A 21,802-nucleotide genomic window follows, 5' to 3' on the forward strand; every position below is an offset into this window, starting at 1 on the left:
GTGACAATTATTTTTTTAAACTTCGTTCTTCACACTTGGAAACGGTGATTTAGGCGGTTTGCAGACTGGATTTCGCCATGTATGATTCGGGAGAATTATTAGGAATTGGTAAAACAAGATGGCAATAACGAAAAATTTTAAAATGCAGCTGGTTTAGTAACAGGCAATCCAAAAAAATCCAATTTAACTAAAGGAGGTTGCAGAAAATGGGATTGATGTAAACAGTTCGACAATTGAACAAATTGAAAAACTTAAAAAAATCAAAACATATAATAATAAAAAAACATAAAAAATCATCCATTACCATCCATCTAATGTAGACGGCATTAAGCATTCAATATTACGCCCTTTTAAAATGTTAGTCTTGGTTTAAAATTTTTGAAAATATTGTTTTCGAAAAGATCGGAAAATTTCACAAATGTTTCATAATTTAACATTGAAAATCGGACCATTACTTGCTAAGATATCGACAATTAAAAATGGTGGGCTGTTTGGGTGAGACGGGACCATCCATAAACCACGTGAACACTTTTTTTGGAAATCTCCGCCCGTGTACAATTGTCCATACAAAAAAAATCTTTTTTGTAGGGAGCGTGGACAATCGTCTTACCCCCCTCCCCCCCTAGGTGTCCACGTGGTTTATGGATGGTCCCGACTTAGAAAACATCAATTTTCCTGTTTTTAAACCTTTGCATTTCAATATCTGCAGCAACTAAAGGTAGTATCAACAAAGTCCCAAGAAGCAAAATATAGAGAATTTTGTCAGCTTTTCAAAAATATTTTTTTCCAAAAGTGGGCAAACATGTGCACTAATTTAAAAAAAGATAAATTGCGACTATTTTCAAAAAAGTCACCTAAATATGGATTTAACTTGAAAACGGTGCACTTTATCAAAATTTCACTCAGTACTTTTTGATTGCAAATTTGATTTCACATCGAAAAATGAAGTTAAAAATTTTTTGCAACCAATATTTCGATTTTTTGAAAAAATCAGTATTGATTCAAAAATTCATAACTCGCTCAAAGATTTTTTGCACAACCTGGAAATTTCTGAAAAGTTGGGTCCTCTAAAACATATCAAAAAATAAAAAAAAATAAAAATAGTGTTTTTTTTTGCAAATCAAGTTTTAGTGATAAAAAATTAAATAAAAAAATCACCAATTTTTTTTACAGTGTATCATTTTTTTCAGTGTAGTCTGTATCCATACCTACAACTTTACCGAAGACACCAAATCGATCAAAAAATTCCTTCAAATGATACAGATTTATGAATTTTCATACATCATTTTTGTATGGACAGTTGTCAAATTTGTATGGAAAATTTTATGGACAAACTAATGATGCAAAATGGCTTCTTTGGGCATACCGAAGGCACCAAAAAAGTTTCAGTCGGATTAAAAAATACAAAAAAAAATCGAATGACCAAAATCCTAGAGAACTGCTCCCCTACAAGGCTCCATGCAATTTGGCAGCTGACAATACAAAGATGGAACGTAAATATTCGAAAATCTGTAACATTTGAAGACAAAAATTTGCCAACACATTCAAAGTATGTTTACATGGCGGCAGGGGGATTGTTTGCATCAGATTTGCTATCTCTTTCATTGTTTGCATCATAACACTCTGACGAAAAGTTCATCATTTTTGGGTTAAATTATTTATTTTTCACTGGGCCTAGAAAACTTTGTACAGCTTAATTTAGAAAGAAATATGGAACTAACTTTTTTTTACAGAATCTATATTTTTTTATTTTTTTTTGAAATGATTTAGGGGACAATAAACCGCATCTTTTGAGCCATAGATAAGCATAAACAAAAATTTGCCCCCAAGTTTATGATTTTTTGAAAAAAATATGTTTGGTGGTTTTTTTTGGCTTCAGTTTTTAATGGAAAATCAAAACTTCTAAAATCCGTTACACATTTATCTTGGTAGTTTTCTTTTATTTATTTTCAGCCGTTAACAGCCAGAAATGGAACTCCTTAAAAGGTCTACGCCGATGGAGTTCTGGAGCCTCTACTTTTTCGTAATTTTTAATGACATGTAATCAGTTTTTTTAGTCAGCACTTTGCTGTTTTTTTTTGTCAAATGAAAACAATCAATTAGGCTATTACAAATTATATTTAAATTTTTTGTCATTTAATTTTTTGACAGCTGCCAAAATTGTATGGAGTCTGACACAAAATTGCTTCTTTGGATTTTTATACTTTATACTTTATATTTATAACATCACATGTCTAGGAACTATTTTTTAATTTCTAGAATTTTTCAATGAAATTTTAAAAAAATAATTATTTTTTTTTATTTGGGATTCAATTTTCTTCCTAGTTTTTCTTAAATTTTACTTGAGTGGCCACCCTGCCTTTACCGCGTTAACCAATCTACAGCAAGACTCACCTTAACCCTTAAAATCTGCTCTCGGAGGTCCTGCAGGTCGTTGAACGTGGATTGTGCCGTGATCGAGTACACCAGCACAAAGCCCTGGCCGTTCTTCATGTAGAGATCTCGCATTGCCGTGAATTGTTCCTAGAAAAGGGGCAACATTAACATAACATTTAAAGAGGAGTAGAATTAGTTGGTGCTTACCGTTCCGGCGGTGTCCAAAATTTCCAACATACATTGCTGTCCGTCAACTTCGACCTGTTTGCGGTAACTGTCCTCTATCGTGGGGTCGTATTTTTCCACAAAGATACCCTGCGTAACAAAAAGAGAATAAGGGGAAATCAATTAGTACAGAAATCAAGTGTAAAACTTGTTACACAGAATCGATCTGCGAGACGAAATTGCAATCGAAATTCTTCCGCTCTCGCGGTGACGATGACGATGATGGCAATTAGTAGCAAAAGTGACACGTTTCTCTGCCAACGTGGAAATCACTGGAAGCCACGTGGAAATTGAGAGTTCATAATTATATCCCGAATGAGTGACGAAACTGAATTAAAATTCGCATCGCGTAGTTTAACGGAAAGAGGGAAAGAGAAAAAAAGCAATTCCAGCTGGCACCATACGACACCACCAAAGTCGACACGTGCTCAACGATGAACGATGTCTCTCCATCCCCTCCCTGCCTCCTACGCCATAAATGCGATAATGATAGCCGGCAACAGGTTCCGTTTCCACCTCTCTACCTGTGTTTTGGGGATCCCGATTCCTCCCAGTTTCAAGTAGGTATATTAAGTCTGGTTTCATCGTCGTCGTCGTCACTGATGCTGCTGCTGATGATGATGTCCTTTCTTATTTACATTCACAAAATTGCGCCACATCACATCGTTTAGGAATGAGAGGAAGCACGGAGTGGGTTTAAATTGGGGATTATTTAACAAATTTATTAATTCAAAGTTATTTAACGGAGCTGAACCAACCATTTATCAATTCTGCATAACAGCACTACGAAATTTCAATTTCACTAGAAATGTTCCTGATTTGAAAATTTGATGCTCAGTCGAAGTCGCTTCGCTTGGTGACCGAAATTTTACGGGTTGCGGACTGGATTTCGCCATGTATATATGACAATTTTTCAAAACTAAATAAATGCATCAAAATCGACGTGGACAAGAACATAAACGGTCATAATTAGATAAAGATAAATCCATGGTTGATTTCTTGTAAAAAAAAAATCGTGCAACCTCAAGAAAACAATAAAATTTTCAAATTCAAATTTGATTTACTTTTTTACACTCAAAACACGTTCTTCGCAATTCGCCATTCGCAAACACGTTCTACTGAATTAATTTCAACAATTCACAAATTTCCACAGCGGATAGTCGATACAAAAAAATGTCTTTGTCTAATTTTTGATTGTTGAGCTTTAGTACGGCCCATTAACTATTCTAATGCGATTTAGAATTTTTAAAATGCATTTTGTAATTTTGTTCGCAAACAACTAGGGTATTTTAACCATTAGTGGACCCCCTAGTAGAACCGACGCGCATTTTTCAAAATTTTCAATATTTTAAGCAGTTTGTCATAACCTGAAATCTGGAGTTTTTTTTGAACAATTTTGACTATTTGTTTCATCGGTTATATGTTTTTGAGCAGAAAAATAACCATATGAAAACGAGTTCATTTTGCCTGTTATGGAACCCCTTTCCCTATAGTGGACCCGGGTCCACTATCCAGGTTTTTAAGCGAAGATGGCGTTCGATTGGTGAACGTCCGAACTGTCAAAATCACGCAGTAGCGCCAACATTAGAAAAAAAATGTGGCGGTCATGCCATGGCACACTTTTTTCGCAATGTTGGTACCACTGCGTGATTTTGACATTTCGGGCGTTCACCCTTCGAACGCCATTTTCGCTTAAAAATCTGGACAGGAAAACTGTTATTTTTATACCAAATTTAACCGATATTTGGTGTTTTGATACATGGAGGAGGACAAAAGAAAGATAAAAAGAAACAAAGATGGATTTTGCTCACTTTTCATCATGAACAAACAGGTTTTGTATTTTGTTAACAACTTTGGCATAAAATAACAAAAATCTTAACGAACATTTATACACATTTATTTCCAAAAAAGATCAGAGAAAACGTTTGAAAAACTACTGCAACCACTAAAATGATTGAAAAAAGTAATTTTGATGCACATTTTTCTATAATAATTACATAAAAAGTTGACCAGAACAAAACACTAGATTTGTTTACAGTTGCTGATAAAACCACGCATGTTTATTTTCAAAAAATGCGATTTTATTGATTTACTATTATAAAATAGCATTTCAAACTTCAATTATGATGCTTCAGTTGAGTACAATTAACTATAGTTTTAATTTATTATAAATTCTAACGGCTACAGAATTTTTGGTACTTTTAATATGAAAACAGCTATTTGTATACACATAATTGAAAAAAAATATGCAATTTGGTTGATTTCAAAAAGCAATTATTGTTTGTTTAAGAGAAACTTTTGCTTAAATACACAGTTTTCTTCATTTTTTATGGTTAAATTAACAGGGGTCCACTTTTGGAAAAGTTGAGATTTTCGCCCCTTCTTCAAATAAAGCTCCTTAAACTTTATTTCGACTTACTGAAGTTAAATAACCAGTCAAAAAATGATTGGACAGTGAATGCAATCATAAAATAGAAATGCTGTTTTGTTGTGAAAATGCTAGTGGCCATGGCTGATTTCAGATGTCGAACTAAAAACTCTTATTTTGGCGAAAAGGACAATTCAATGTTAGTCAACATTGTTTTAAATGATGCTGAACATGCCAAATAAAAGAATTGCAGCCAAATCACGCTTGAAATTGTGATTTTATTGATTTTTTTCATCAAAAACCCTTCAGAGGGTCCACAATAGAAAAGGGGCCACTAATGGATAACGTACCACAGTTAAAATGGGATCGCCGAATTCGAATTTGAAAATAAAAACATAAAAAAAGTTTTGACATGATTCAATTATCCCAAGATCCATAAAAATCTTCGGATGATCAATCAATCTTGGGATAATTCGAGGCTTGTATTGAAATTTTTATTAAAAATAGGAATCATACAATAAATTTCTAAAAATATACTTCAAAAATAGAACAACTAATAATTTTGATAAAAAAAAAATCAAATTTATTATACCTTAACGAAACTGGAAAAAATTAGCGTTTGTCAGATTTGGTGTTAAAAAAATTTAGAATAGTAAAAAAAATACCAACTTTTGAAAAAATAAATATCAGTTACTACTGTTGAGCCTGGACGAATATTATTTTAAGGCGAAAAAAGATAACTGAATGTTTTTCAATTTAATGTAATTGTAAACAACTCTATAGAAAATAATCAACTGTGTGATAATCCAATATCGGTAGGCCGGCTACAAAATTATGCAAAAGTAGGTCGACGATATTGGCATCACTTATCGTAAGAAAAATGTACAACTTCTCCTGAAAAAAATGCGACTCAATTCATTTTTATAATTCATCAAAAACAAAAGACATGAGAAGCTTCCAAAATACTATGTCTGTTCTAAGTGAATCTGTTTTTTTTTATTTGCCAAAAACTGAAACCACACCGTGGTACACGGCACCGGAAGGTCATCAGCAGTATGGTGATTTACGCGACAAATAATATCTTCCTTTCGGAGAGCAGTAGAGAGCCACGAACTTACGAAATTCTATCCCTTGGCTTTTACAAGGTGTCATAAATCGGATTTTCATTTCCCAACCCTTTGTAAGATAACTCAACAAAAATATTATTCCACAACGTGTTAATCTGCTTACGAATCTATAAATTTGCGGTGAAAATCAAGGGAAAGACCCCCTCGAGCCTCGTTTTCATGGCATGCTACCATGCCATGACGATTCACCTGCAGAGAAGCACGGGACGAAAGGAAAACAGTCCCCCGAAAAGCTGTCTAATTTGACCCAGAGATTCTCGTTCCGTGATTTGGCCGAACGACCACAACCCCGCGGACCCAAGGTAAATACCAGGGGAAACTAGAAGGTGGAAGGAGGGGGGCTGAATATATTTGCATAGTTAAATGGGGAGAGGGAGCGTGAGGGAAGCAGCAGCAGGGACACGGCAAAGATCCCGGCTATTTATTTGCAAGAAGTTCCAGGAAGTGGGACCGTGAAATTTTCCTCACTGTAAAGGCTTTAAGCTTCGTGTTTTTTTTTTTTGTTTGTGTGTGTTTTCCGGTACTCTAAAGGATTAAAAGCTGAAAAACTCTGTCACCGAAATGATTTTGAACAAAGCAAATTGCCCGGGCCTGTTTAATTTTCAAGTGGAAAGTTTTCTCTACAATCCTTCTGATTGAGATACCACCCACCTTCAGGTCCGAAACTTTTCAACAGAACGAGAATACAACAAAAAAAAAAGTTGTTTTCCAGGAAAATCACAAAGCATCTTCTTCTCTCCATCAATCCCACGCACGAATTTTCCCCCCGAAGCCCAAATTGAATTTCCATCAGGTGAATTAGCTCACTCGAACAATTCGAAACCGATGGAACGCTGTAACATGAGGCGGCAACGAGATTGGCTGTGGGTGAACTTTTCCAATTTTGCATCAAACCAAAAAAAACGAACGCCAACACACAAGCGCAAAGTTTGGTTCCAAATCGACTTCTAACCCTTGGCTTCAAGGCTGGTTGGAGACTAACGTGAACCACAGGATAGGGAGCTTAAAGGGAACGGCATCAGTAATAATTGAAATAGTAAATTAAAAATTCATGCCGCCTAATGTGAATGGGGTGCGTGCGTTTTCCTCACGAAGGTCAAAACACTCCCTTCTGTCTTGTTTTTTTTTATATTTTTGGTTACGTGTTTACACAAATGATAACAGGAAAAAATATGTCCCTGAGGTGACCTTTTTGTGAAGTATTGAAGAGTTTTAATGTGGCAGAGTTTGTTGGATTTGAGCTTCAACACTCTATTGCTATTTTTTTAAGCCTCATTCTTTATGAGCAACTATTGTTCTTAAAAAAATATCACTGCTCTTGTTTTATAATGTTCTTTATAAATAATGTTTATATTCATTTGTACTTATCTGCTTAGTTTTTATTTATGTTTGATAATACAGATAATCCCAAAAGTGTTCTAAAGTGGTTTGGAAATTATAAATTTGAGATAGAAATTTCAGTGCAATCAACTGAAATCAATTTAAAATGCATTCCCCTACACAAAAAAAAATCAATTCCCGTAATCGTGAACTGTGTTCATGAATTTGAGATCCACGAAGGAATTTATTCATGAGTATGGTGCATTTCCACCATGAAAGTGAAAATTCCTTCGAGGTTCTCAAATTCATGAACACAATTCACGATTTCGAGAAATGTTTTTTTTTTTTTCATGTATGTCTGGAGTTTTTTTTTAAAGGTCCAATAAAGCAAATTTCCAGCTTTTGCTTTTTGGGTGTTTTTGAAACCGCCTTGAGTCAGGGGTAGGGGAAAGTGGGGCAAGTGTAACAAGCTAAGGAAATACTCGTTATAACTTTTTATAATCATTGATTTTAATTTTTTTGATTTTCCGTATGTTCTACTCAACTAGTGGGGCAAGACGAACAACCCTTTGGGGTAAGAGGAACAATACATGAAACAACATATTTATTTGCTAACAATTGAACTGTTATCACTTAGATAAAACAGGTTAGAATGTATGTGAAACGTTTCTATCATTTTAAGATTGAATAATAATATTTTACCAAAAACTTGAATGTTTTTACGAAAAAAAAAAAATTGGATGATAAATACTAAATTTTCATAATATCACAACATTTTGTATGGACAATTTTTTTTAAACGATTGTTTATCAGTTTTTAAGTACTTTTATGTATTTATTTCTCAATAAAATATGTTGTTGCAGCAATTCGTATTTTTTTCCATACTAAAAATCCCTATGGTACACTTGCCCCACCTGAACAAGATTTTTTAAAAGCTCTCAACAAAAATAACCAAAAGTTAAATCATACAAGTCATTGGTAGGGACACTACTGATCTAGGAAAAATAGCATAAAATGATTTGATAAAATGAGCCTTAAAACGAAATATTATAAGAAAACAAAGGTTTTGAAAAAACTTCATTAAATTTTATGCCCCGTGGCGTTTACGTCGTTAGAATCAGCTAATTCCTCATACTGGGAATAATCAAAATTGTAAAAAATACGGCCGTACGAGCGATTGTTCCCCTTGCCCCATATGGTCGTCCTGCCCCACCTTCCCCTATTGAAAAACACTCAAAAAGCAAAAATTGAAAATTTGGTTTATTGGACCTTTTCAAAAAAAAAAATCCAGATGTTTAGAAGCAAATTGAATGGAGTTAGGAGCGAGTGCTTAACTTGCCAAACATTCGAGAATTTCCCCTTTTTGCCAATTTTAAATATAACTAAAGAGATATCTACAACGTTACATGGCGGGCGCCGTTGATGGCCAATGACTGTTACCTATTCGTAACAGTTCAAGTTTTAATGACCTTGGTGTTTTATCTATTCAGCACATTCATTCTTGCGGTTGCAAAGTTTTTAAGAACTGTTTTTTTTTTATTTTCGAAAATGCCATTTAAAATCAAAATCTAATCAAAATAATCAAATGATTACTTTAAAAATTTCCAGTTTATGCTGACATAATATCAAATAAAGTTAGTATTTAATTATCAATATACCGATTTTCGAATTTTTACCCTTCGGCGAATTTTCAGAGATTCATGCAAATTTTCGATCTTTCTAACTTGATTCGCTACCCTGACATTCATGATTCACAGTTTCAACGAATCACAACCCAACAATCAGCTGTAATGGGCTTACTCGCGCTGACCAGCTCAGAGTCAGACTGCTAAACCGTTAATTTAAATACTCTCCCGTCCGTCCGTCCAAACGAAAGCGAAAGCCCAATAAGCTCGTTTTGTTGATGCTTGCTTCTGGCTGATGTAGTGCAGCACCAGCCCGAGAAAGCGCATATAATTAGAAGCATAAAACCCACAAATGTGGATGATGAAGCAAGCATTTGCGATTTTGCGCCAAGTAATTAAACCTTACAGCAAAAATCACACATTATTACGTTATTATTATTTTGTTGGGCTTTTTTCTACTTCTTCGTTTGCTTCCCGTTTTCCGAGAGCGAGAGCGAAGGCACTTTGTATATTTCCAAACCAATTCATCCATCATCGTGAGCCAGAAGTAGTAGAGAGGTGGGGAAGGGGAAGCACTATTACGACCACAAATCGTGCCCCACCCTCCTCTATCTCTTTCTCTCTCCCTCTCTCTCAATCTGTTTTGCTGATGCACCCGCGCGCCGGTAGACACCGAAAGTGAAGCAAATATAAAAAGAGTTTGATGGTGAGGGGAAGGTGAGGGACACCATTACCGTAGGTCTTCCGTTCCACCACTATAAACTTCCTCTCTCCCTCCGTCTATTATGATGGTTAGTATGGTGTATTATTGGAAAAGAGCATCAGCCAGCAGCCGGCGCTAAATGTAGCCTTGTAATAGCCAGCCAGCCGGCTACCACTGCTGCTGTTGTAATCATAAATATAGCTTAACCAAAGGATATCGCACGCCGCTGTGGTTGCCCAAGACTCGATTTTTATGCAATTACTAAACATCCTTTGACGTGCAGCAGAGATTTCACGAAATGGAAATTTCAACCCTTTCCATAGCATCACAGCTCGAAAGGCACGTCGACGGAAGAAACGTTTCACAACAGCTAGGCAGGCATTGCTTTTGAAAAATGATAGATTCTTCAAATATTACAACTGAAAAATAAGCTTGCTGGGATTCCTATGTAGTTAGCAGAAGAGAGCACAGAAGCATCGAACTGCTAAAAATTTGTGATGGCATTTGAATGAAAAATATATAGTCCAGACACGGTTATCCAAAGACTTCGGAAAAATCCAAATTTTGAGTCGTTAAGCTTAAACAAGCAAAACGTAATTGAGCCAAAGTGACGTTGTAAACAAGCAGTCTATCCTGCTCACATTAAATGGGAACATCAACTGACGTGAGCAGGACAGACTGCTTGTTGACAAATGCAGGGTTGTTACGGAGAATTCGAAAAAAAAAAATCCGCGCCAAATCCGCGCCGTCCCAAAACCCAATCTGCGCTATATTAACAAACATAAATTCGCGACAAACATACAAGAGAGTTTATTTTTTATGAATTAAAAAAAAAATATTTTGGAACAAAAATCAAGAGATCCATCGAAAGGTGCACAACAATCACAAACGATTAAATTAAATTGTATTCAATAAATGCAATTTTATATCAAGAATAGCCGCATGAGGCCGAATCTCAGAACGCAGTATCTTGAAACGCCGAAAATTTTATGGACAAATTTATTTTTGCTAGGATGAAGTAAACAAGAGGGAAAAGCCATAACAATAATTTTGGCAAAAAGAGAAATTCTAAATATGAATTAAAACATTTTGAAATATAAATATGAAAATTTACAAAAAAATCAAAAATTTATGGAATGAAAATGATCATAAAATTTATAAATTTGAAAATCTTAAAAATTCATAAATCTAAGGACTTGAAAATTTTAACACAGTTCGTACTTGATGATTCTTGCCAAAGAGTCACTCATAAAAATCGAACCACCAAATTTATATTATTATATTATTTTATTAAGAATTTAAATTCTTGAATTCAAGAATTCAAGAATTTAAGAATTTAAGAATTTAAGAATTTAAGAATTTAAGAATTTAAGAATTTAAGAATTTAAGAATTTAAGAATTTAAGAATTTAAGAATTTAAGAATTTAAGAATTTAAGAATTTAAGAATTTAAGAATTTAAAAATTTAAGAATTTAAGAATTTAAGAATTTAAGAATTTAAGAATTTAAGAATTTAAGAATTTAAGAATTTAAGAATTTAAGAATTTAAGAATTTAAGAATTTAAGAATTTAAGAATTTAAGAATTTAAGAATTTAAGAATTTAAGAATTTAAGAATTTAAGAATTTAAGAATTTAAGAATTTAAGAATTTAAGAATTTAAGAATTTAAGAATTTAAGAATTTAAGAATTTAAGAATTTAAGAATTTAAGAATTTAAGAATTTAAGAATTTAAGAATTTAAGAATTTAAGAATTTAAGAATTTAAGAATTTAAGAATTTAAGAATTTAAGAATTTAAGAATTTAAGAATTTAAGAATTTAAGAATTTAAGAATTTAAGAATTTAAGAATTTAAGAATTTAAGAATTTAAGAATTTAAGAATTTAAGAATTTAAGAATTTAAGAATTTAAGAATTTAAGAATTTAAGAATTTAAGAATTTAAGAATTTAAGAATTTAAGAATTTAAGAATTTAAGAATTTAAGAATTTAAGAATTTAAGAATTTAAGAATTTAAGAATTTAAGAATTTAAGAATTTAAGAATTAAAGAATTTAAGAATTTAAGAATTTAAGAATTTAAGAATTTAAGAATTTAAGAATTTAAGAATTTAAGAATTTAAGAATTTAAGAATTTAAGAATTTAAGAATTTAAGAATTTAAGAATTTAAGAATTTAAGAATTTAAGAATTTAAGAATTTAAGAATTTAAGAATTGAAGAATTTAAGAATTTAAAAATTTAAGAATTTGAGCATGTATTATTTTTTGTTCTCTTGGTCGTTTTAAATTTTTAATTATTAGAATTTATCATTTTTGACACTTGATCACTTTTACACTCATTTTTTCTTAAATCAAATTTGAATTAATTTGTTTGAATATTGAATTCCAAAATTTTTATAGCTTTGAATTTTTTTTTAATTATTAATTTATAAAATTTCGTATATTTGAATATTTGTATTCTTATTTTTGAATTTTCAGTAAAAAAGACAATAAAAATTAAAAATATTTGGGTAATTCTCCGCCAACTCACACAGCAGTTGCCCCGACCCCTCTTCGATTTGCGTGAAACTTTGTCCTAAGGGGTAACTTTTGTCCCTGATCACGAATCCGAGGTCCGTTTTTTGATATCTCGTGACGGAGGGGCGGTACGACCCCTTCCATTTTTGAACATGCGAAAAAAGAGGTGTTTTTCAATAATTTGCAGCCTGAAACGGTGATGAGATAGAAATTTGGTGTCAAAGGGACTTTTATGTAAAATTAGACGCCCGATTTGATGGCGTACTCAGAATTCCGAAAAAACGTATTTTTCATCGAAAAAAACACTAAAAAAGTTTTAAAAATTCTCCCATTTTCCGTTACTCGACTGTAAAAAATTTTGGAACATGTCATTTTATGGGAAATTTAATGTACTTTTCGAATCTACATTGACCCAGAAGGGTCATTTTTTCATTTAGAACAAAATTTTTCATTTTAAAATTTCGTGTTTTTTCTAACTTTGCAGGGTTATTTTTTAGAGTGTAACAATGTTCTACAAAGTTGTAGAGCAGACAATTACAAAAATTTTAATATATATACATAAGGGTTTTGCTTATAAACATCACAAGTTATCACGATTTTACGAAAAAAAGTTTTAAAAAAGTTGGTCGTCATCGATCATGGCCGTTCATGGTCACCCGCGACAGACACGGACGACGAAACAAAGAGAAACGCAAAAAGTAACTTTTTCAAAACTTTTTTTCGTAAAATCGCGATAACTTGTGATGTTTATAAGCAAACCCCTTATGTATATATATTAAAATTTTTGTAATTGTCTGCTCTACAACTTTGTAGAACATTGTTACACTCTAAAAAATAACCCTGCAAAGTTAGAAAAAACACGAAATTTTAAAATGAAAAATTTTGTTCTAAATGAAAAAATGACCCTTCTGGGACAATGTAGATTCGAAAAGTACATTAAATTTCCCATAAAATGACATGTTCCAAAATTTTTTACAGTCGAGTAACGGAAAATGGGAGAATTTTTAAAACTTTTTTAGTGTTTTTTTCGATGAAAAATACGTTTTTTCGGAATTCTGAGTACGCCATCAAATCGGGCGTCTAATTTTACATAAAAGTCCCTTTGACACCAAATTTCTATCTCATCACCGTTTCAGGCTGCAAATTATTGAAAAACACCTCTTTTTTCGCATGTTCAAAAATGGAAGGGGTCGTACCGCCCCTCCGTCACGAGATATCAAAAAACGGACCTCGGATTCGTGATCAGGGACAAAAGTTACCCCTTAGGACAAAGTTTCACGCAAATCGAAGAGGGGTCGGGGCAACTTTTCCCGATTTCGTGTGAGTTGGTAGAGAATTACCCATTTTTAATTTCTGAATCTTCAAGATTTGAATATTGTAGCTTTCATTTTTGAATGTTTTGATCTTTTATTTTTTCCCCAAGAAATCTAAAAAAAAACTTTCTATGGGGTGGGTTTTACTACAATTAAACGGCGAAGAGCCAGCATCCACATTTGAGCACGGTACGGCCACGGAAACAAGCCCCAATAATACTTTTTCTTACATCCTGGTATATAACTTCGAGAAAAGTTTGAAAAATGATTCTCATGATTGAAATCCTTTATAAAATAAACAATAAATAAGGTTAAAAAGAACGATACTCAAAACTCAAAAGATAATAAAAATATTCAAAGCCGGTAAAAATTAGTTGAGTGTTGAGTGTTTGTTTCATAAAAATCCTCATCAATACATTTAAAAAATAATCTCTTCATGAAGATTTTTTTGACGTTTTTTATTAAAAAAAATACAAACAAACATTTTCGGAAGAAAACTCAATTTTGTTTCAGTAACAGAAATCGAAGCAAATTTAAAAAAAATCCCTGATTCCCTGATAATACTTTTCTTTATTACTTGAAAGTAATTTTATCTCTCTCAATTATTTTAAATACACTCAACCCCCGGTGGTTGGTCACTTTTTCGTTTGACACTTTTTTATATTTTGACCGAGCCACGTAGCCCAGTGGTAACGCTTCCGCCTCGTAAGCGGTAGATCGGGGTTCAAATCCCGGCTCGGACCAACACAACTGGTGATCTTTTCCCTTCTGGAATCGATTGCTTAGTAAAGGGAAGGTAGTGTATCGTCACAAACTGGACCTTATCACGACACCTTAGGGAGGCGACCTATGAAATGTTAACATTAACCTTAACATGTTAACATTAAGTTGAGAATGAAACTGCCACTGAATCCGCTTTGTAAATGCCGGCCCCGATACTCTTCAAGGGTGTTCCCCTCAGGAACAGGGAAAGATTTACTTTTTACTTTTTTAGTTTGTACCCCGTTGGTTGGTCAAAGCCAAACTAAAAAGTGACGAACTGTCACCTCTTACATTGTTTGGCTAGATTTGGTAATGGAACAGGCAATCGAAAACTCTAAAGTTTCGCTCCTCTTTTGGTCACCTTTGGCCGTTATTTGTCCATGGATCATGCATGATTTCTATTTTTATGTTAGCAAAAGGTTGAAGAGGTTTTTTGGTATGCCAAACGATGCCAAACATTAGCAGGGTAATATAACAGCTTCGAGCAACAATTTTATTAAAAAAAAAAAAAAAAATGAGTAATTCTTTTGCTTTTCCATTTTTATTTTATTTATTTTTTTAATTCTAAGCATTGTCCATCATTTGCCATTTTGCTCAAATGGTTTCTTTATACAAAAATAAGGGTTCTCCATACAAAAGTGATATGGAAAAAATAAAAAAAAATCTTGCCTTAATAAGGGATTTTATGATCGTATTGGTGTCTACTTTGGCTTTTGTGTGGGACTTTTCAGAAAATCTGTTTTTATTTCACTTTTTCACAAAAACATGCAAAACAAATTGCAGAAAATTGCGAACTCATTAGAAAAAAAAAAAAAAAATAACCCATCAAAAAACTCCAAAGTTCCAACTACCAGAATCGAGCCAGAAACCTTTAACAGACCATCTCAATGATTTAACTGCCTCGGCTACCACAGCTTGGTGACTAGATTGAGATCAGAAGTTGATCTATTACACTTGATTTGTTTTGATAGTGTGATGGAAAACCAGTTTGCCAACTGTGATGAAAATTATTCCGCAGCACTCTACTCTGCCCATGTTCGCATAAATGTCCCATATGCAAAAAAGCAAACTAAAAAAAAAAAAATTACAATCGTTTTATCAGATTTTTGCAATTGAAATTTATTATAGTAATAAAAATGATAGGAAGCTAGGAGACAACTACTTTAAATTATAATAAATAGCTAAAAAATATACTACTACTAAAAATTTGAAGTGCACTTTCTATGAAGTCAATTTCATTTTTTGATTTCTGTTCTACTGTGAAACTTGAACTCCAATTCATACCAACTGCCGTAAAGAAGTAGTTCTATACTGTAGAGCTGTTAAAGAGCCACTTGAGATTCTGATATAAAAACACTTAAGTTGTTTAATTTGTTCATCTTCCCTGCTCAAATCTCAATTCAAGGGGTCTTCTTCGGCATTCCCCAGCGTTATATATCTTCACACTACTACACACCGAGCAAAGTGTGTTCCAAATTAAACTCTTCCAAATCGTGGACTTCCCTCTGCCATCAATGTTGGCCCTCACTCTGAGTCATCACATCATCATCATTTTTCCCTGTAGCCCAGCTGGCTGCAAGCTGAAACGAAGCTGAACTAAAAGCTGACCAGTCCAGTTGGAAGCACATTGCATTACACGCTGGTGCTGCGGCTGCTGATAATTTGAGTAAGTTTAATCTGCATCTTATGTGCTGCTGCTCGCCCAACACACAGACAAACAGAAGCAGCTCAGCAAAGTTATAACCATCGAGCGAGAGTTTCGTATTGTTAGTACTTTGTGGTGCCGTGCGGTAGTCATCGGGACGGGGCGTCGCCGTCCCCAAGAGGCAATCTTCATTTTCAACCAACTTTTTGATTGAAACTATTTTCGTAACACGTTTCAATCAGTTTTTTATTCCGACTTCTGACTAAACTCCATCACAACACAGCAAGAGAACAGACTTTCCGCGTCGCCGGATGGTAACGTTATTTAAAGCACAGCCCCCATCAAGATCCCGTCGTTGTCGTCCTCAGCGGATGTCATGTGCATGCACTTCCGGTTGGTTAATTCCTGCTACAGGATTCATCATGTACGCCGGTATGAACATCAGTCTTCTTTTCCAGTGACGACGACAGCACACTGGAGCGGGGATTGTGTGTTGTGTGCAGTGTACAAACGTGAATCGCAGCTGGAACATTTTCAATTAAGTTTTACAAAAATAGAGCTTTTAAAATAAACTGTGATTTACCATTTTATCATTGTTTAAATTTAACTTGAATCACGAATTCTCAGAAATGTGTTTCAATGTTAACTCAATCCAATTCAACGAAATATCACTGCGGTAAATTTTTGCACAGTAGGTCTGGCCGGTGCCATAAAAAACTACATTACATGTTTAATTGCGTGTATGTTGAGAAAAATGATCTATTACTAAATTTCTTAACATAAATAAGTCTTTAAAAAAAAGTTGAACCTTAAAAAATCAAGTAAAAACCGTTTAAAATGGCAATATGAGCAATTCTCTACCAAAACCGGAAATGGATTTTATTTGTATTTTTTGATTTGGCCTGCGTAAATAACACTTAAAAACTTATAACTTTTGATAGGGTTGTCAGATCTTCAATGTTTTTTGAAGGGTTTTTGAATGCCTATCCAACGATAGGTCGCATGAGAGATCCGGACAGCATTTTCATCAAAATATCTGAGATCCGGCCTCGAAAAAGTGCGTAAATAACACTTAAGTGCTTATAACTTTTGATAGGGTTGTCAGATTTTCAATGTTTTGGACGCATTGGAAAGCTCTTTTGAATACCTATCCAACGATAGACGGGACCCGGCATCCAAAAAGCGTATAACTAACACTTAAGTGCTTATAACTTTTGATAGATTTGTCAGATCTTCAATGTCTTGAACGCGTTGGAAAGGTCTTTTAAATACCTTTCTGAAAATGTATAGCGGGGTTACTTACAAAAACCACCCTTTTTACAATCTTCCGGACTTTTGTTAAAATCGTTTTTTTTAGCATAACTTTTGAAGTACTTAACTAAACTGCATAATTTTTAATAGCGACTTATGGGACCCCAAGACGGATCGAATGAGGCCAAAACGGACAAAATCGGTTCAACCAATGTCGAGATAATCGAGTGACAATTTTTTGATCAACGTCCCGCCAAACACACAGACATTTGCTCAGAATTCGATTCTGAGTCGATATGTATACGTGAAGGTGGGTCTACGAGGTCAAATTAAAAAGTTCATTTTTCGAGTGATTTTATAGCCTTTCCTCAATAAGGTGAGGAAGGCAAAAATGAACAGCGTCCAACATTCTGCCTCAAAAGAGTATAGGTATATCGCGTTTGAATTCGATGAACCGTAAAGCACAGTTATGATCAGAAACAACAGCGGTGCTGCGCTGTTTGGGCTGGGACTGGAACCATCCAACGATGTCAATGTTGTGACAATTTACCACGTACACCCCCGCGCTCCAGCAAATGCCTACCATAGGTACTGCATACCAAACATCCAAGCTGTAGGAGTCAGAGTAGGCCAAATGCTCGAGTTGGAATTTAATAGAACGAATCTGACGGGTCGTTGTTGTTTTGTTTTTTTGCTTACTTTTCAGCCCACACCTGACCTCTGGCTGTCCAAGTAGGCGCGTTGATTTGAGAGGTGTAGCAGGCATTTAGTCTCTTTGGTGTTGCCAATTTTGGACACATAGGTCCGTTATGCTAATTGAATTTGCAAAAAAAAAAAAAAATCAAAACTCTACAGGCGTGACATCCCCAGTGCGAATGCTCATGGCCAACTGTGCAAAATTTCCGTCCAAAAACGTATAATTAGTCACATAAATGACGTACGAACAGAGATAGAGATGGAGAGAGCAATTAAAGTCTCCATCGGCGAGTAATCAGATTAGTCAGTCTAGGCTGCACACAGCTAATTTGTAGTCATCTCTATCGGATTTGCTGCAATCGAGACTAATTATGTTTTGCCTAGTAATCTTGCGGGGGTGTCATTTGCACTACTGTAGCCTCTTGATTATTTTTTTTTCTGTTTGCGATGGACATGGCCGATTGTCGTGATCGTGAAGTGAGAGTTCGTCTTTTTGCTCATTGGAAAATGCAAATTTTCGAATCAGAGTTACTTTCATGAATTGACACATATTCAACGTTTAGGTCATACATTCAAATGATACGAAACGGAATCGATTACAATTCTTATCTAATCTGAAAACGATAGCGCATACTTTATAACTGATAACGAGCACTGAATAAGCCATTTCATTCAAATCAGCTTACTTTTGAAGCAAGCAGCTTCTAAACTTTGTACAGACGACGCAGCTCAAAATGTAGTAAAACATCAATTTCCTCTAACAAGATCTCGTAAGCCAATAATGCGCACACATCGCACCGTGTAATGGACATGTCAAGGCCAATTTATGACGAATTCCCGGGAAGTGAAATATGGACCTGACCAACCGGTCGGTGCTCCCACCGTCAGGGTAACAGCTCCAAATAAACGTTCTAAAATAACTCAATGTCTCCCTCGAACAACAATTGAGCCAACTACCCTTCTCATGTAGAGCGCAATCACCGCGTAGCATGCTTTGATTGTATTTTGCTCCGGCAATAACAGATGTAGCAGCTGATGTCGTCACCACAGAGAGCAATATGATGGACCCAGGTCCCGGTGTGTCGGAACACGACACAAGGACGACAAATGGCACACGACGACGACGACGCCGACGATGCCGAGGGCGGCGCAACAGTAACTATATATTTCCCCTTGGCCATTCGGTCCGACAAGCAGATTGTTTTGTTTCCGGTGAAAAGATCTGCTGGTGTTGTGCTATTTGCACTGGGTGACGTTTGCAGCACCGGTCCGTAGTGTGCCATGAGTTTTGGTGGCGCCTCCATGGGGATGAGAGGATAAACGATTATGCTGCAGTGCAGTTACTTCGGGGTCAATCCAAGTGTACGGTGGAATTTGATGTCCCTATGTTGCTATGTTACTTCATTTAAGGAATGTTTTGGAAAATAAACCAAGCTTTTTCAAATCAGATCACTGCTTAAGATTTTACAAGTTGTACTTACTTTATTGGAATGGAAAAAAAAAATCAATTCAAGATTTGGAAGGCATAATCTAAGCGTTTTATTAGAGAAAGCTGAATTATAAACATGAAAAAAAAATAAAGAAAAAATAGTATAAAAAATTAAATTACGAGCCATGGTTTCAACATTTTAATGAAAAAAGTGTTTTAAAATGCATTATATCTGGAGTTTTTTTTTAAAGGTCCAATAAACCAAATTTCCAGTTTTTGCTTTTTGGGTGTTTTTAAAACCGCCTTTAGTCAGGGGTATTAAAAAACACCCAAAAAGCAATAAATTAAAATTTGGTTTATTGGACCTTTTCAAAAAAAAACTCCAGATATTTTAATTAGGGTGGCTTGAAGATGTATGTGAAAATTTCAAAATGGACTTATTCAATCAGAACAAGCTTTTCCCGGTTCAATTTCGGCCCCCAAACGAAAGCGATTCAAATTTGTATGGGAAAATCCACTTTTTTACATTTTGATTTTATAATTGTCATGTTTTGCTAAATTTAAGGACTAACAATGTAGAGGTATAGTTCTGAATGTCCTCTAAAACTTTCCCGAAGAAAGTATGGTCCTATCTTGCTCCTGAAAAAAGATATAGAGTTTTTAAAAGAGACATTTCAAAATAAGTACTGAAAATTATATTTTCTGCCAATACTGCCTGTACTTTGATAGATATTTCAAAATCTTTACTTTAACGCAATAAAGAAGCATCCTAGCAAAATATTATCTCAGGAAAAATTGTGTTGCGGCTTTAATTAAAAATTATTGACATGCAAGGTGACACACCTACAGGGTGTCAACCTAGCCCTAAATTCTTGTGGTGGCTCTTTAAAGTGTTGTTGGTCTTAGGACAAGTTGTTGAGCTACTTTTTTCACGAATTTTTTATATAGTTGGAAGACAGGGTGGCACATCAACAGGGTGTCAACCCATTTATAAAATGAAAGGAGGCTGAAAACATCGCCACACATCGCAAATGTCATCTTAGGCCAACCCATATTTTCCAAAAATGCATTTTTTGTCAAACTAGGCCATTTTCGAATATTCGGGGTAAATATCAAAAAAATTTATTTAAATCGGAAATACCAGATAATTTTACACAGAAAAAACCACCAAAGATTGACAGTATGATTAACAGAGAAAAAAAATACATAAAATTTAAAACTTGACAAAATAAGCATTTTAACTTTTTGTACTGTGTTTTTAACCATGCGCAATCGATTCCCCAGGAAATTTTAAATGAAAAACTGACTTTTGACGATTTTTTGTTCAGCCTGCGAGGCAGGGTTTGACACCCTGTTGATGTGCCACCCTGTCTTTTAACTATATCAAAATTTCTAGAAATAGGTAGCTTAACCACATTGAAGCATTGAAAAATATTTGCAACGGCCTTAAAATAAGAAAAAAAAACTAAAAATGTAAATATGTTTTACATTATCCTACAAAGGTATTTTTTTTTTAGTTTTGACGAAAAACAAAATGGGTTTTTGTTTCAAAAAGGTTCAATGGAGCATTCTACGTGCGTATGTATTGCGTGTACGTACACGAAAGTAAAGTGAGGTGCGTACGCAAAACGTCATAAAGCTCTAAATTTTTTTTTTTTTTGCTTTTTGGGCGCTTTTGAATACCCCTGACTTAACCTTCTGATGCCAATTCTTTGACATTTTTTTCAATTTTATAGTGTTTCATCTTAAGCAACTTTTTACGAAAAACTTTACTTCACTTGTTTTAGGTTTTTCTTATTTCATTTTTTGTATTTTTTTTTATTTGCATTTTACTTGTTTAGTTTATGTTTGTTTCTGAAAGTATTTGGCTTATCCACCACTCACTATCATGCCTTTATCCTTTTTAGTTTTTTATGTAAACAGTCACTTTTTATTTATTTTTGCTAGTTTTCTACATTTTTTACTACACTATTCAAACTGCTCAAAAATGCATAGATGCTTGTCTGGGATAATACAAAAATTACTGCATACTTATTTTTACATAAAATATAGAAAATGTTTGTGAAAATTGCCAAAGTTGACCTCAGAAAAAAAAAAAACATATTTTTAAAACATTAGGAAAGTCACATTAAACATGTCACATGTTGAATTATCACGATATTTCAACGCTGCTACGTTCAATTCGGCTCAACATTTTGGTGAAATCTTATTAATCCGTGATGAGGATTTTAAAAAATAATAATAAAAAAATAAATAAAAAAAATTCGCAATTCGCAATTTTCAGTGAAAGAACGGGCCTTGACCGATCTTATGCACTAGGTTCCCGACGAACACGCACTGCCCTTACACCTACATCTCACCCTTGCTCTGAGTCAGTACGAGCAGCACGCTAGTACACGCTTTGAGTGTTCGTGCCAGGCAAAAAAAAAATTAAACAAAATTTTAAAATCGG

At 34.2% G+C, this 21,802-nt stretch overlaps 1 protein-coding gene across 1 annotated transcript in view; it reads right to left on the reverse strand.

Moving 5' to 3' along the window:
- Positions 1-21,802, reverse strand: part of LOC120414316 (DNA topoisomerase 2-binding protein 1) — a 34,714-nt gene that overhangs the window by 6,659 nt on the left and 6,253 nt on the right. The gene's annotated exons all lie outside the window — the stretch shown is intronic.

Source organism: Culex pipiens, chromosome 3 (assembly GCF_016801865.2).
Source record: "Culex pipiens pallens isolate TS chromosome 3, TS_CPP_V2, whole genome shotgun sequence".
Taxonomy (NCBI): Eukaryota; Metazoa; Arthropoda; class Insecta; order Diptera; family Culicidae; genus Culex; species Culex pipiens.